The 15,673-nt window shown below is 70.0% G+C and overlaps 7 pseudogenes; all 7 read right to left on the bottom strand.

Moving 5' to 3' along the window:
- Window positions 1-1,622: 1,622 nt before the first annotated feature.
- Window positions 1,623-1,742, bottom strand: LOC141569913 (5S ribosomal RNA; annotated as a pseudogene).
- Window positions 1,743-3,731: 1,989 nt separating this feature from the next.
- On the bottom strand, window positions 3,732-3,851 carry LOC141569909 (5S ribosomal RNA; annotated as a pseudogene).
- Window positions 3,852-5,163: 1,312 nt separating this feature from the next.
- LOC141569912 (5S ribosomal RNA) lies at window positions 5,164-5,283 on the bottom strand (annotated as a pseudogene).
- Window positions 5,284-7,303: 2,020 nt separating this feature from the next.
- LOC141569910 (5S ribosomal RNA) lies at window positions 7,304-7,427 on the bottom strand (annotated as a pseudogene).
- A 1,322-nt stretch (window positions 7,428-8,749) lies between these two features.
- LOC141569911 (5S ribosomal RNA) lies at window positions 8,750-8,869 on the bottom strand (annotated as a pseudogene).
- A 3,401-nt stretch (window positions 8,870-12,270) lies between these two features.
- Window positions 12,271-12,390, bottom strand: LOC141569908 (5S ribosomal RNA; annotated as a pseudogene).
- Window positions 12,391-14,406: 2,016 nt separating this feature from the next.
- On the bottom strand, window positions 14,407-14,526 carry LOC141569914 (5S ribosomal RNA; annotated as a pseudogene).
- Between the last annotated feature and the right edge of the window lie 1,147 nt (window positions 14,527-15,673).

The following is a 15,673-nucleotide window of genomic DNA, read 5'->3' as shown; positions in this document are numbered from 1 at the left end:
GGCCTGGTGTGCGGCCGGGCTGCCAGCTTGTAGTGCCGGTGGCTGACGGGCCCCTGGCCAGGGGACCTTTGGCTGGCTGGGCGGCTGCAGAGGGGCAAAGGGCGGCAGGGGTTCGGAGGGAGCCACGCCGGGGCGGCGGCGCAAAAGGAGAGGGGAGCAAAAGCCTACAGGGATTCCCAGGCGGTCTCCCATCCAAGTACTAACCAGGCTCCTCCCTGCTTAGCTCCCCGAATTCAGAGGAGATCGGGCGCGCTCAGGGTGGTATAGCCGCCGACGCTGGGACCTGGCTCCTCGCGCCCCAAGAGCCTGCTCCCGGACTGCCTCGTGAGCGCGCGCCATGCAGATGCTCCGCTCTGGTGGCGAACATCGACCTGCTGGCCGGCCCTGCCACCGCGCCCCGCCCAGTCCGGCTCCCCGCCTCCTCCGAATGCCCCTGGCGTGGGCGGCGGGCCACTCCTGGCCCGCAGCGAGGCCACTTCGCGCCACCGGAGGTTCCATGGGACACTGCCATTTCCCTGATGGTGCCAGAAGTCGTGGAACTCTGGCATCCTGGGATTCCCCAGGACCCAGACCGGCATACACCCCGCCCCCCTACCGCCACCAGGTTTACCCCCAACCGCACCCCCAAGACTGGTGGAGGCCTGCACCAGCAGGCAGCCCTGGGCCTGGGAGTTGTGGGAGAACCCCGCGGCGGCGGCGGCGGCGGCGGCGGCGGCGGCGTCCGCGGCGGAGGCAGGGGAGGGTGGCGATGTAGGCAATGGCAACCGCGTGGATGGCTCCAGGGCGGCGATGGCGGCGGCGACAATGGGGGCTTTGACGGTGGGCACTGGGGAGCGGGGAGCGCTGGCGGCGGCGGCGGTGGCGGGAGAGGGCGTGAGGGCGGTGCTGGCGCGGAGGCCGGGAGAGCAGAGGCGGGAGATTGAGGGAGTACGGCAAGGCCGGCGGCTGGGGTGGGGGCGGGGGAGAGGGCGGTGCTGGAGGCGGGGATGGGGAGAGGGGTGATGGCGGCGGCGGCAGCGGGGAGAGCAGAGGAGGCTGAATGAGGGAGTATGGCGTTGGCGGCGGGGGGGGCGCGGACGGGGGCGAGTGCAGCGCTGGCGGAGGGGGTGGGGAGCGTGGTGATGGCGGCGGCGGCGGCGGCGGCGGCGGCGCAGAAGCGGGGGCTGATCATGAGCAGCGCTGGCGGCGGCGGCGGCGAGGGAGGGTTGCGAGGTCGGCAATGGCGTCGGCGGCGGCGTTGTGTCGGCGGGGGCAGGGGGGAGGGCAGCGCTGGTGGGGGGTGTGGGAAACGCGGTGATGGCGGGGGCTTTGGTGGTGGCGGCGGGGTCAGGGCAGCGCTGGTGGCGGCGGCGGCGGCGGCGGCGGCGGCGGTGGCGACCGCCGCTGGGCGAAGGGATCCGGATGACGGCCTGCGGGACCGAAGAGGACGAAGAAGAGGGTGGGGGGGGGGGGGCACTGGCCGACGGGCCTGGTGTGGCGGCCGGGGTGCCCGCTTGTAGTGCCGTGCCGATGACCGGTCTCTGGCCAGGGGGACCTTCGGCTGGCTGGGCGGCTGCAGAGGGGCAAGGGGCGGCAGGGGTTCGGAGGGAGCCACGCCGGGGCGGCGATGCAAAAGGAGAGGCGAGCAAAAGCCTACAGGTGTTCCCAGGTGGTCTCCCACCCAAGTACTAACCAGGCCCGACCCTGCTTAGCTTCCGAGTTCAGACGAGATCTGGCGCGTTCAGGGCGGTATGGCCTTAGGCGCTGGACCCGGCTCCCGGCGCTCCAAGAGCCTGCTCCGACCTGCCTCCTGAGCGCGCCATGCTGCTGGGCTGCCTCGGTGGCGAGCATGTCTGCCTGAGCACCTCAGACCCGCTCCCCGCCTCCTCCGAGCGCCGCTGGTGTGGGCGACGGGCTACTCCTGGCACACAGCGAGGCCCCTTCGCGCCCCCCCAGTGGCTCCACGGGCCGCGGTCACTTCCCTGACTCTGACAGATGTCTGGGCCGCCGGGCATCCTGGGTCTCCCCAGGCCCCGAATGGCTTTTACCCCGGGCCCCTACCCCACCCCCTCTCATCCCCCATCCCAGCCCCATAACCGCAGAGCCCCCCTTGCTGCTGGACTGCCCCCACCTCTCAGGGCCACCGAGGGGGCGCAGGGTCCTCTCAGTACCCTCCGGCGCTTGGGACGTGCAACCCAGGCCCTGGCCCTGGCCGGCCCCACCCACTGGCGCAAAGCCAGGAGAGCCACCCGCCACCAGGGTGCAGGAGCCCGTCTGCAGCCACCCTTCGTCACAAGCCTTCAGTCTGGGCCTCGCCTCGTCAGCACCCGAGTCCCGCCTGACCTCCGTCCCTTCAGTGGTTACACGTCACGTCTCCTGACCCGGGGAGGTGAGAGAGGCCAGAGACGGAGCAAGAGAGTGGCGGAGAGAGACAGACGGGGACTGGGGACAGACTCCCAGAGAGCAGTTTGAGGCTCTGGGCCTCGCGTGGAGGGGTGCTGCGTGGGGGCTGCATGGTCATCAGCTGTGACCGCTTGGCCATCAGCTGTTGCCAGTTGGCCATGGGCCCCCGGAGGTGCTGCGTTGGCCAAGCTAGGAAGCGCGGGTGGTGGACTGCAAATTGCAGAGGGGCGCGGATTGCAGTGGGCCGGCTTGGTGGGTCGACGGTCGGTGTGTCGGTGGGTTGGCAGAGAAACGGCCGACCGGTTGGGGATCGGGCGGCTCCGGCCTGCCGTGTCTCCAAGCCAGCCGCCCGTGAGAAATGGTGCTCTCAGCCCCCTATCCGTGGCTCCGTTGGTGTTCCTTCTTGGCCTCACCATATCCTGCGTTCTTGTGCGGGGACGGGGACTAGAGTCCCCGCAGGACAGGGACCGACAGACAGAACGGGAGGAGGCGTAAGAGGGAGCGAGATGGAAATATACACGTATATGTACACGTATGTATCCCGACATACAGAGAGACATGGACAGAGACAGAAAAAGGGGGCTGGCTCGCGGGAGAGAGCTCCTGAGCGAGAGGCAGAGCCCAACAGGCACGTCACAGAGCCAGAGAGACGTGGGGGGCCGGGGGAGGGACGCATAGGTGTGCACATGGACTGGGACAGACTCGCTGAAGCTGTGTTGAAGTGCCAGCCTCTCCACCGTAGTGTGGTCGTGCCCGGGGCTGGGCTCCACTACAGAGGCAGTGCCCGGGTATTGGCAGTCACCCTTGAAGGCCCCGGCCAGGCCGGAGGGCCAGTGGGCCTGAGCCTGCCCAGGGACCCCCCAAGGGAGGAGAGTGGCAGCCCCCAGGCACCCTGGTTGTGAGGGTTGTGTGCCTGCGTGCCTGCTCTTCCCTTGTGGTGGTCTCTCCTGGAGTCCGAGGGCGGCGTGTGTTTGGGTGCTGCCCTCTGTCCCCTGGTTTGACCCGGCTCTTTGTGCCCTGTGTGTTGGGGCCACCACGAACGGCGGGAAGGGAGGGCTCCTGGCTCTTGTGGGCGATGGAAGGGGGCGTGCGGGGGTGGGTAGAGGTGCCTGCCGGCGGAGACACAGGCTTGGATAACTGCTGCAGGCTGACGGCCTGCCTCAGCGAAGAGGACTAAGAAGAGGGTGTGGGGTGGAGCCCTGGCCGACGGGGCTGCCAGCTTGTAGTGCCGGGTGGCTGACCGGCCTCTGGCCAGGGGGACCTTCGGCTGGCTGGGCGGCTTCAGAGGGGCAAGGGGCGGCAGGGGTTCGGAGGGAGCCACGCCGGGGCGGCGGCGCAAAAGGAGAGGCAAGCAAAAGCCTACAGGTATTCCCAGGCGGTCTCCCATCCAAGTACTAACCAGGCCCCTCCCTGCTTAGCTCCCGAATTCAGAGGAGATCGGGCGCGTTCAGGGTGGTATAGCCGTCGACGCTGGGACCTGGCTCCCCGCGCCCCAAGAGCCTGCTCCCGGACTGCCTCGTGAGCGCGCGCCATGCAGATGCTCCGCTCTGGTGGCGAACATCGACCTGCTGGCCGGCTCCGCCACCGCGTCCCCGCCCAGTCCGCTCCCCGCCTCCTCCGAATGCCCCTGGCGTGGCGGCGGGCTACCCTGGCCCGCAGCGAGGCCACTTCGCGCCACCGGAGGTTCCATGGGACACTGCCATTTCCCTGATGGTGCCAGAAGTCGTGGAACTCTGGCATCCTGGGATTCCCCAGGACCCAGACCGGCATACACCCCGCCCCCCTACCGCCACCAGGTTTACCCCCAACCGCACCCCCAAGACTGGTGGAGGCCTGCACCAGCAGGCAGCCCTGGGCCTGGGAGTTGCGCGGGCGGGCGGCGGGCGGGTGGCGGCGGCGTCCGCGGCGGAGGCAGGGGAGGGTGGCGATGTAGGCAATGGCAACCGCGTGGATGGCTCCAGGGCGGCGATGGCGGCGGCGACAATGGGGGCTTTGACGGTGGGCGCTGGGGCGCGGGGAGCGCTGGCGGCGGCGGCGGTGGCGGGAGAGGGCGTGAGGGCGGTGCTGGCGCGGAGGCCGGGAGAGCAGAGGCGGGAGATTGAGGGAGTACGGCAAGGCCGGCGGCTGGGGTGGGGGCGGGGGAGAGGGCGGTGCTGGAGGCGGGGATGGGGAGAGGGGTGATGGCGGGGGCGGCAGGGGGGAGAGCAGAGGAGGCTGAATGAGGGAGTATGGCGTTGGCGGCGGCGGGGTCGCGGACGGGGGCGAGTGCAGCGCTGGCGGAGGGGGTGGGGAGCGTGGTGATGGCGGCGGCGGCGGCGGCGGCGCAGAGAAGCGGGGGCTGATCGTGAGCAGCGCTGGCGGCGGCGGCGGCGAGGGAGGGTTGCGAGGTCGGCAATGGCGTCGGGCGGCGGCGTTGTGTCGGCGGGGGCAGGGGGAGGCCAGCGCTGGCGGGGGTGGGAAACGCGGTGATGGCGGGGGCTTTGGTGGTGGCGGCGGGGGCCAGGGCAGCGCTGGTGGCGGCGGCGGCGGCGGGGGCGGCCGCCGCTGGGCGAAGGGATCCGGATGACGGCCTGCGGGACCGAAGAGGACGAAGAAGAGGGTGTGGGGGGGAGCACTGGCCGACGGGCCTGGTGTGCCGCCGGGGCTGCCAGCTTGTAGTGCCGGGTGGCTGACCGGCCTCTGGCCAGGGGGACCTTCGGCTGGCTGGGCGGCTGCAGAGGGGCAAGGGGCGGCAGGGGTTCGGAGGGAGCCACGCCGGGGCGGCGATGCAAAAGGAGAGGCGAGCAAAAGCCTACAGGTGTTCCCAGGTGGTCTCCCACCCAAGTACTAACCAGGCCCGACCCTGCTTAGCTTCCGAGTTCAGACGAGATCTGGCGCGTTCAGGGCGGTATGGCCTTAGGCGCTGGACCCGGCTCCCGGCGCTCCAAGAGCCTGCTCCCGACCTGCCTCCTGAGCGCGCGCCATGCTGCTGGGCCGCTCGGGTGGCGAGCATGTCTGCCTGAGCGCCTCCCGCCCGCTCCCCGCCTCCTCCGGACGCCGCTGGTGTGGGCGACGGGCTACTCCTGGCGCACAGCGAGGCCCCTTCGCGCCCCCCCAGTGGCTCCACGGGCCTCGGTCACTTCCCTGACTGTGACAGATATCTGGGCGCCCGGGCATCCTGGGACTCCCCAGGCCCCGAACGGCTTTTACCCCGGGCCCCTACCCCAACCCCTCTCATCCCCCATCCCAGCCCCACAACCGCACAGCCCCCCTTGCTGCTGGACTGCCCCCACCTCTCAGGGCCACCGAGGGGGGCGCAGGGTCCTCTCAGTCCCCTCCGGCCCTAGGGACGTGCAACCCAGGCCCTGGCCCTGGCCGGCCCCACCCACTGGCCCAAAGCCAGGGAGAGCCACCCGCGCCACCAGGGTGCAGGAGCTCCGGTCTGCAGCCACCCTTCGTCACAAGCCTTCAGTCTGGGCCCTCGCCCCTCGTCAGCACCCGGAGTCCCGCCCGACCTCCGGTCCCTTCAGTGGCTACACGTCACGTCTCCTGACCCGGGGAGGTGAGAGAGGCCAGAGACGGAGCAAGAGAGTGGCGGAGAGAGACAGACGGGGACTGGGGACAGACTCCCAGAGAGCAGTTTGAGGCTCTGGGCCTCGCGTGGAGGGGTGCTGCGTGGGGGCTGCATGGTCATCAGCTGTGACCGCTTGGCCATCAGCTGTTGCCAGTTGGCCATGGGCCCCCGGAGGTGCTGCGTTGGCCAAGCTAGGAAGCGCGGGTGGTGGACTGCAAATTGCAGAGGGGCGCGGATTGCAGTGGGCCGGCTTGGTGGGTCGACGGTCGGTGTGTCGGTGGGTTGGCAGAGAAACGGCCGACGGTTGGGGATCGGGCGGCCGCCTGCCGTGGTCTCCAAGCCAGCCGCCCGTGAGATATGTTGCTATCAGCCCTCTATTCGTGTCTCCGTGGATGTTCCTTCTTGGCCTCATCATATCCTGCGTACTTGGGACGGGACTAGAGTCCCCGCAGGACAGGGACCGACAGACAGAACGGGAGGAGGCGTAAGAGGGAGCGAGATGGAAATATACACGTATATGTACACGTATGTATCCCGACATACAGAGAGACATGGACAGAGACAGAGAAAAAGGGGGCTGGCTCGCGGGAGAGAGCTCCTGAGCGAGAGGCAGAGCCCAACAGGCACGTCACAGAGCCAGAGAGACGTGGGGGGGCCGGGGGGGAGGGACGCACAGGCGGGCACATGGACTGGGACAGACTCGCTGAGGCTGTGTTGAAGTGGCAGCCTCCACCGGAGTGTGGTCGTGCCCGGGGCTGGGCTCCACTACAGAGGCAGTGCCCGGGTATTGGCAGTCACCCTTGAAGGCCCCGGGCCAGGCCGGAGGGCCAGTGGGCTCCGAGCCCCGCCCAGGGACCCCCCCCAAGGGAGGAGAGTGGCAGCCCACAGGCACCCTGGTTGTGAGGGTTGTGCCTGCGTGCCTGCACTTCCCTTGTGGTGGTCTCTCCTGGGGCCCAGGGGCGTGCGGTGTGTTTGGGTGGTGCTCACCCTGTCCCCTGGTTTGACCCGGCTCTTTGTGCCCTGTGTGTTGGGGCCACCACGAACGGCGGGAAGGGAGGGCTCCTGGCTCTTGTGGGCGATGGGAGGGGGCGTGCGGGGGTGTGGGTAGAGGTGCCTGCCGGCGGAGACACAGGCTTGGATAACTGCTGCAGGCTGACGGCCTGCCTCAGCGAAGAGGACTAAGAAGAGGGTGTGGGGTGGAGCCCTGGCCGACGGGCCTGGTGTGCGGCCGGGGCTGCCAGCTTGTAGTGCCGGGTGGCTGACCGGCCTCTGGCCAGGGGGACCTTCGGCTGGCTGGGCGGCTTCAGAGGGGCAAGGGGCGGCAGGGGTTCGGAGGGAGCCACGCCGGGGCGGCGGCGCAAAAGGAGAGGCAAGCAAAAGCCTACAGGTATTCCCAGGCGGTCTCCCATCCAAGTACTAACCAGGCCCCTCCCTGCTTAGCTCCCGAATTCAGAGGAGATCGGGCGCTGCTCAGGGTGGTATAGCCGCCGACGCTGGGACCTGGCTCCCGCGCCCCAAGAGCCTGCTCCCGGACTGCCTCGTGAGCGCGCGCCATGCAGATGCTCCGCTCTGGTGGCGAACATCGACCCGCTGGCCGGCTCCGCCACCGCGTCCCGCCCAGTCCGCTCCCCGCCCTCCGAATGCCCCTGGCGTGGCGGCGGGCTACCCTGGCCCGCAGCGAGGCCACTTCGCGCCACCGGAGGTTCCATGGGACACTGCCATTTCCCTGATGGTGCCAGAAGTCGTGGAACTCTGGCATCCTGGGATTCCCCAGGACCCAGACCGGCATACACCCCGCCCCCCTTCCGCCACCAGGTTTACCCCCAACCGCACCCCTAAGACTGGTGGAGGCCTGCACCAGCAGGCAGCCCTGGGCCTGGGAGTTGTGGGAGGACCCCGCGGCAGCGGCGGCGGCGGCGGCGGCGGCGTCCGCGGCGGAGGCAGGGGAGGGTGGCGATGTAGGCAATGGCAACCGCGTGGATGGCTCCAGGGCGGCGATGGCGGCGGCGACAATGGGGGCTTTGACGGTGGGCGCTGGGGCGCGGGGAGCGCTGGCGGCGGCGGCGGTGGCGGGAGAGGGCGTGAGGGCGGTGCTGGCGCGGAGGCCGGGAGAGCAGAGGCGGGAGATTGAGGGAGTACGGCAAGGCCGGCGGCTGGGGTGGGGGCGGGGGAGAGGGCGGTGCTGGAGGCGGGGATGGGGAGAGGGGTGATGGCGGCGGCGGCAGCGGGGAGAGCAGAGGAGGCTGAATGAGGGAGTATGGCGTTGGCGGCGGCGGGGTCGCGGACTGGGGCGAGTGCAGCGCTGGCGGAGGGGGTGGGGAGCGTGGTGATGGCGGCGGCGGCGGCGGCGGCGCAGAAGCGGGGGCTGATCATGAGCAGCGCTGGCGGCGGCGGCGGCGAGGGAGGGTTGCGAGGTCGGCAATGGCGTCGGCGGCGGCGTTGTGTCGGCGGGGGCAGGGGAGAGGGAAGCGCTGGCGGGGAGTGTGGGAAACGCGGTGATGGCGGGCGCTTGGGTGGGGGGGGCGGGGGCCAGGGCAGCGCTGGTGGCGGCGGCGGCGGCGGCGGTGGCGACCGCCGCTGGGCGAAGGGATCCGGATGACGGCCTGCGGGACCGAAGAGGACGAAGAAGAGGGTGTGGGGGGGAGCACTGGCCGACGGGCCTGGTGTGCCGCCGGGGCTGCCAGCTTGTAGTGCCGGGTGGCTGACCGGCCTCTGGCCAGGGGGACCTTCGCATGGCTGTGCGGCTGCAGAGGGGCAAGGGGCGGCAGGGGTTCGGAGGGAGCCACGACGGGGCGGCGATGCAAAAGGAGAGGCGAGCAAAAGCCTACAGGTGTTCCCAGGTGGTCTCCCACCCAAGTACTAACCAGGCCCGACCCTGCTTAGCTTCCGAGTTCAGACGAGATCTGGCGCGTTCAGGGCGGTATGGCCTTAGGCGCTGGACCCGCTCCCGGCGCCCAAGAGCCTGCTCCCGACCTGCCTCCTGAGCGCGCCATGCTGCTGGGCTGCCGGGTGGCGAGCATGTCTGCCTGAGCGCCTCCCGCCCGCTCCCCGCCTCCGGACGCCGCTGGTGTGGGCGACGGCTACCTTGAGCACACAGCGAGGCCCCTTCGCGCCCCCAGTGGCTCCACGGGCCTCGGTCACTTCCCTGACTGTGACAGATATCTGGGCGCCCGGGCATCCTGGGACTCCCAGGCCCCGAACGGCTTTTACCCCGGCCCCTACCCCGACCCCCTCTCATCCCCATCCCAGCCCCACAACCGCACAGCCCCCTTGCTGCTGGACTGCCCCACCTCTCAGGGCCACCGAGGGGGCGCTGGGTCCACTCAGTCCCCCCCCTCCCTCGGGACGGGCAACCCAGCCCTAGGCCCTGGCCGCCCCCACCCACTGGCCCAAAGCCAGGGAGAGCCACCCGCGGCACCGGGGTGCAGGAGCTCCGGTCTGCAGCCACCCTTCGTCACAAGCCTTCAGTCTGGGCCTCGCCTCGTCAGCACCCGGAGTCCCGCCCGACCTCCGTCCCTTCAGTGGTTACACGCCACGCCTCCTGACCCGGGAGGTGAGAGAGGCCAGAGACGGAGCAAGAGAGTGGCGGAGAGAGACAGACGGGGACTGGGGACAGACTCCCAGAGAGCAGGTTGAGGCTCTGGGCCTCGCGTGGAGGGGTGCTGCGTGGGGGCTGCATGGTCATCAGTTGTGACCGCTTGGCCATCTCCTGTTGCCAGTTGGCCTTGGGCCCCCGGAGGTTGTGCGTGGGCCAAGCTAGGAAGCGCGTGTGGTGTACTGCAAGTTTCAGAGGGGCGCGGATTGCAGTGGGCCTGCTTGGTGGGTCGGCGGTCGGTGTGTCGGTGGCTTGGCAGGGAAGCGCTCGGCCGGTTGGGGATCGGGCGGCTCCGGCCTGCCGTGGCTCCAAGCCAGCCGCCCGTGAGGAATGGTGCTATCAGCCCCTATCCGTGGCCCCGTTGGTGTTCCTTGTTGCCCTCACCTTATCCTGCGTGCTTGTGCGGGGACGGGGCCTAGAGTCCCCGCAGGACAGGGACCGACAGACAGAACGGGAGGAGGCGTAAGAGGGAGCGAGATGGAAATATACACGTATATGTACACTGTATGTATCCCGACATACAGAGAGACATGGACAGAGACAGAGAAAGGGGCTGGCTCTGGGAGAGAGCTCCTGAGCGAGAGGCAGAGCCCAACAGGCACGTCACAGAGCCAGAGAGACGTGGGGGGCCGGGGGGAGGGACGCACAGGCGGGCACATGGACTGGGACAGACTCGCTGAGGCTGTGTTGAAGTGGCAGCCTCCACCGGAGTGTGGTCGTGCCCGGGCTGGGCTCCACTACAGAGGCAGTGCCCGGCATTGGCAGTCACCCTTGAAGGCCCCGGCCAGGCCGGAGGGCCAGTGGGCTGAGCCTGCCCAGGGACCCCCCTCAAGGGAGGAGAGTGGCAGCCCACAGGCACCCTGGTTGTGAGGGTTGTGTGCCTGCGTGCCTGCACTTCCCTTGTGGTGGTCTCCTGGAGTCCAAGGGCGGCGTGTGTGTTTGGGTGCTGCCCTCTGTCCCCTGGTTTGACCCGGCTCTTGTGCCCTGTGTTGGGGCCACCACGAACGGCGGGAAGGGAGGGCTCCTGGCTCTGTGGGCGATGGGAGGGGCGGCGGGGGTGTGGGTAGAGGTGCCTGCCGGCGGAGACACAGGCTTGATAACTGCTGCAGGATGACGGCCTGCCTCAGTGAACAGGACTAAGAAGAGGGTGTGGGGGGGCGCCCTGGCCGGGCTGCCAGCTTGTAGTGACGGGCGGCTGACCCGCCGCTGGCCAGGGGGACATTCGGCTGGATGGGCAGCTGCAGAGTGGCAAGGGGCGGCACGGGTTCGGAGGGAGCCACGCCGGGGCGGCGACGCAAAAGGAGAGGCGAGCAAAAGCCTACAGTTATTCCCAGGAGGTCTCCCATCCAAGTACTAACCAGGCCCAACCCTGCTTAGCTTAGCCCCGAATTCAGAGGAGATCGGGCGCGTCAGGGTGGTATAGCTGCCGACGCTGGGACCTGGCTCCGCGCCCCAAGAGCCTGCTCCCGGACTGCCTCGTGAGCGCGCGCGCCATGCAGATGCTCCGCTCTGGTGGCGAACATCGACTGCTGGCCGGCTCCGCCGCCACCGCGTCCCCGTCCAGTCCGCCCCCGCCTCCTCCGAATGCCCCTGGCGTGGCGGCGGGCTACCCTGGCCCGCAGCGAGGCCACTTCGCGCCACCGGAGGTTCCATGGGACACTGCCATTTCTGATGGTGCCAGAAGTCGTGGAACTCTGGCATCCTGGGACTCCCCGCACCCAGACCGGCATACAACCCGGCCCCCTACCGCCACCAGGTTTACCCCCAACCGCACCCCCAAGACTGGTGGAGGCCTGCACCAGCAGGCAGCCCTGGGCCTGGGAGTGCGGCGGCGGCGGCGGCGGCGGCGGCGTCCGCGGCGGAGGCAGGGGAGGGTGGCGATGTAGGCAATGGCAACCGCGTGGATGGCTCCAGGGCGGCGATGGCGGCGGCGACAATGGGGGCTTTGACGGTGGGCACTGGGGAGCGGGGAGCGCTGGCGGCGGCGGCGGTGGCGGGAGAGGGCGTGAGGGCGGTGGTGGCGCGGAGGCCGGGAGAGCAGAGGCGGGAGATTGAGGGAGTACGGCAAGGCCGGCGGCTGGGGTGGGGGCGGGGGAGAGGGCGGTGCTGGAGGCGGGGATGGGGAGAGGGGTGATGGCGGCGGCGGCAGCGGGGAGAGCAGAGGAGGCTGAATGAGGGAGTATGGCGTTGGCGGCGGCGGGGTCGCGGACGGGGCGAGTGCAGCGCTGGCGGAGGGGTGGGGAGCGGTGATGGCGGCGGCGCGTGGCGGTGGCGGGCGCAGAAGCGGGGGCTGATCATGAGCAGCGCTGGCGGCGGCGGCGGCGAGGGAGGGTTGCGAGGTCGGCAATGGCGTCGGCGGCGTTGCGCAGGTCGGCGGGGCAGGGGGAGGGCAGCGCTGGCGGGGTGTGGGAAACGCGGTGATGGCGGGGCTTTGGTGGCGGCGGGGTCAGGGCAGCGCTGGTGGCGGCGGCGGCGGCGGCGGCGGCGGCGGTGGCGACCGCCGCTGGGCCAAGGGATCCGGATGACGGCCTGCGGGACCGAAGAGGACGAAGAAGAGGGTGTGGGGGGGAGCACTGGCCGACGGGCCTGGTGTGCCGCCGGGGCTGCCAGCTTGTAGTGCCGGGTGGCTGACCGGCCTCTGGCCAGGGGGACCTTCGGCTGGCTGGGCGGCTGCAGAGGGGCAAGGGGCGGCAGGGGTTCGGAGGGAGCCACGCCGGGGCGGCGATGCAAAAGGAGAGGCGAGCAAAAGCCTACAGGTGTTCCCAGGTGGTCTCCCACCCAAGTACTAACCAGGCCCGACCCTGCTTAGCTTCCGAGTTCAGACGAGATCTGGCGCGTTCAGGGCGGTATGGCCTTAGGCGCTGGACCCGGCTCCCGGCGCTCCAAGAGCCTGCTCCCGACCTGCCTCCTGAGCGCGCGCCATGCTGCTGGGCCGCTCGGGTGGCGAGCATGTCTGCCTGAGCGCCTCCCGCCCGCTCCCCGCCTCCTCCGGACGCCGCTGGTGTGGGCGACGGGCTACTCCTGGCACACAGCGAGGCCCCTTCGCGCCCCCCCAGTGGCTCCACGGGCCTCGGTCACTTCCCTGACTGTGACAGATATCTGGGCGCCCGGGCATCCTGGGACTCCCCAGGCCCCGAACGGCTTTTACCCCGGGCCCCTACCCCAACCCCTCTCATCCCCCATCCCAGCCCCACAACCGCACAGCCCCCCTTGCTGCTGGACTGCCCCCACCTCTCAGGGCCACCGAGGGGGGCGCAGGGTCCTCTCAGTCCCCTCCGGCCCTAGGGACGTGCAACCCAGGCCCTGGCCCTGGGCGCCCCACCCACTGGCCCAAAGCCAGGGCGAGCCACCCGCCACCAGGGTGCAGGAGCTGGGTCTGCAGCCACCCTTCGTCACAAGCCTTCAGTCTGGGCCCTCGCCCCTCGTCAGCACCCGGAGTCCCGCCATAAACTCGGTCACTTCAGTGGCTACACGTCACGTCTCCTGACCCGGGGAGGTGAGAGAGGCCAGAGACGGAGCAAGAGAGTGGCGGAGAGAGACAGACGGGGACTGGGGACAGACTCCCAGAGAGCAGTTTGAGGCTCTGGGCCTCGCGTGGAGGGGTGCTGCGTGGGGCTGCATGGTCATCAGCTGTGACCGCTGGCCATCAGCTGTTGCCAGTTGGCCATGGGCCCCGGAGGTGCTGCGCTGGCCAAGCTAGGAAGCTGGTGGTGGACTGCAAATTGCAGAGGGGCGGATTGCAGTGGGCCGGCTTGGTGGGTCGACGGTCGGTGTGTCGGTGGGTTGGCAGAGAAACGGCCGACCGTTGGGGATCGGGCGGCCCGCCTGCCGTGTCTCCAAGCCAGCCGCCCGTGAGAAATGGTGCTATCAGCCCCTATCCGTGGCTCCGTTGGTGTTCCTTCTGGCCTCACCATATCCTGCGTTCAAAGGGGACAGGGACTAGAGTCCCCGCAGGACAGGGACCGACAGACAGAACGGGAGGAGGCGTAAGAGGGAGCGAGATGGAAATATACACGTATATGTACACGTATGTATCCCGACATACAGAGAGACATGGACAGAGACAGAGAAAAAGGGGGCTGGCTCGCGGGAGAGAGCTCCTGAGCGAGAGGCAGAGCCCAACAGGCACGTCACAGAGCCAGAGAGACGTGGGGGGGCCGGGGGGGAGGGACGCACAGGCGGGCACATGGACTGGGACAGACTCGCTGAGGCTGTGTTGAAGTGGCAGCCTCCACCGGAGTGTGGTCGTGCCCGGGGCTGGGCTCCACTACAGAGGCAGTGCCCGGGTATTGGCAGTCACCCTTGAAGGCCCCGGGCCAGGCCGGTGGGCCAGTGGGCTCCGAGCCCGGCCCAGGGACCCCCCCCAAGGGAGGAGAGTGGCAGCCCACAGGCACCCTGGTTGTGAGGGTTGTGTGCCTGCGTGCCTGCACTTCCCCTTGTGGTGGTCTCTCCTGGAGTCCAAGGGCGTGCGGTGTGTTTGGGTGCTGCTCCCTCTGTCCCCTGGTTTGACCCGGCACTTTGTGCCCTGTGTGTTGGGGCCACCACGAACGGCGGGAAGGGAGGGCTCCTGGCTCTTGTGGGCGATGGGAGGGGGCGTGCGGGGGTGTGGGTAGAGGTGCCTGCCGGCGGAGACACAGGCTTGGATAACTGCTGCAGGCTGACGGCCTGCCTCAGCGAAGAGGACTAAGAAGAGGGTGTGGGGTGGAGCCCTGGCCGACGGGCCTGGTGTGCGGCCGGGGCTGCCAGCTTGTAGTGCCGGGTGGCTGACCGGCCTCTGGCCAGGGGGACCTTCGGCTGGCTGGGCGGCTTCAGAGGGGCAAGGGGCGGCAGGGGTTCGGAGGGAGCCACGCCGGGGCGGCGGCGCAAAAGGAGAGGCAAGCAAAAGCCTACAGGTATTCCCAGGCGGTCTCCCATCCAAGTACTAACCAGGCCCCTCCCTGCTTAGCTCCCGAATTCAGAGGAGATCGGGCGCGTTCAGGGTGGTATAGCCGTCGACGCTGGGACCTGGCTCCCCGCGCCCCAAGAGCCTGCTCCCGGACTGCCTCGTGAGCGCGCGCCATGCAGATGCTCCGCTCTGGTGGCGAACATCGACCCGCTGGCCGGCTCCGCCGTCACCGCGTCCCCGTCCAGTCCGGCTCCCCGCCTCCTCCGAATGCCCCTGGCGTGGGCGGCGGGCCACTCCTGGCCCGCAGCGAGGCCACTTCGCGCCACCGGAGGTTCCATGGGACACTGCCATTTCCCTGATGGTGCCAGAAGTCGTGGAACTCTGGCATCCTGGGATTCCCCAGGACCCAGACCGGCATACACCCCGCCCCCCTACCGCCACCAGGTTTACCCCCAACCGCACCCCCAAGACTGGTGGAGGCCTGCACCAGCAGGCAGCCCTGGGCCTGGGAGTTGTAGGAGGACCCCGCGGCGGCGGCGGGGGCGGGGGCGGCGGCGCCGGCGGCGGAGGCAGGGGAGGGTGGCGATGTAGGCAATGGCAACCGCGTGGATGGCTCCAGGGCGGCGATGGCGGCGGCGACAATGGGGGCTTTGACGGTGGGCGCTGGGGCGCGGGGAGCGCTGGCGGCGGCGGCGGTGGCGGGAGAGGGCGTGAGGGCGGTGCTGGCGCGGAGGCCGGGAGAGCAGAGGCGGGAGATTGAGGGAGTACGGCAAGGCCGGCGGCTGGGGGGGGGGCGGGGGAGAGGGCGGTGCTGGAGGGGGATGGGGAGAGGGGTGATGGCGGCGGCAGCGGGAGAGCAGAGGAGGCTGAAGGAGGGAGTATGGCGTTGGGGGCGGCGGGGCCGCGGACGGGGGCGAGTGCAGCGCTGGCGGAGGGGGTGGGGAGCGTGGTGATGGCGGCGGGGGCTGATCATGAGCAGCGCTGGCGGCGGCGGCGGCGAGGGAGGGTTGCGAGGTCGGCAATGGCGTCGGCGGCGGCGTTGTGTCGGCGGGGGCAGGAGGGAGGGCAGCGCTGGCGGGGGGTGTGGGAAACGCGGTGATGGCGGGGCTTTGGTGGTGGCGGCGGGGCCAGGGCAGCGCTGGTGGCGGGCGGCGGGCGGTGGTGGCGGTGGCGACCGCTGGGCCAAGGGATCCGGATGACGGCTCGGGACCAAGAGGACGAAGAAGAGGTGTGGGGGAGCACTGGCCGACGGGCCTGG

This window comes from Rhinolophus sinicus, unplaced genomic scaffold, assembly GCF_036562045.2.
Source record: "Rhinolophus sinicus isolate RSC01 unplaced genomic scaffold, ASM3656204v1 Contig137, whole genome shotgun sequence".
In the NCBI taxonomy this organism is placed as follows: Eukaryota; Metazoa; Chordata; class Mammalia; order Chiroptera; family Rhinolophidae; genus Rhinolophus; species Rhinolophus sinicus.
This window is presented reverse-complemented; position numbering and strand designations above follow the sequence as displayed.